Source organism: Eimeria mitis, genomic scaffold, assembly GCF_000499745.2.
Source record: "Eimeria mitis Houghton genomic scaffold, Emh_scaff1537, whole genome shotgun sequence".
NCBI lineage: Eukaryota > Apicomplexa > Conoidasida > Eucoccidiorida > Eimeriidae > Eimeria > Eimeria mitis.
In genome coordinates, this window is record NW_013569690.1 from 11,007 (window position 1) to 11,327 (window position 321).

Here is a 321-nt window from a genome sequence, read left to right on the forward strand (position 1 = left end):
TACGGCTTGAAGTATAATGAGAGAGTTGTGGTGTATCTGCGTATTGTTTGCTTTCTCTGTTTCTACTATAAAACGTAATGATAGAAATGTTATGTTTTACTTTTAGGGTTTAGGGTTTAGGGTTTAGGGTTTAGGGTTTGAGGGTTAGGGTTTAGGGTTTAGGGTTTAGGGTTTAGGGTTTTGTAGAGAGATGAGAAAACCCAGGATGCTCGGATAAGCGTCAACTGAGTTAACGTCGTACAAATGTAGAAACAGAAAATACATATATATGCATATATATATATATATATGTATATATATATATATATATATATATATATA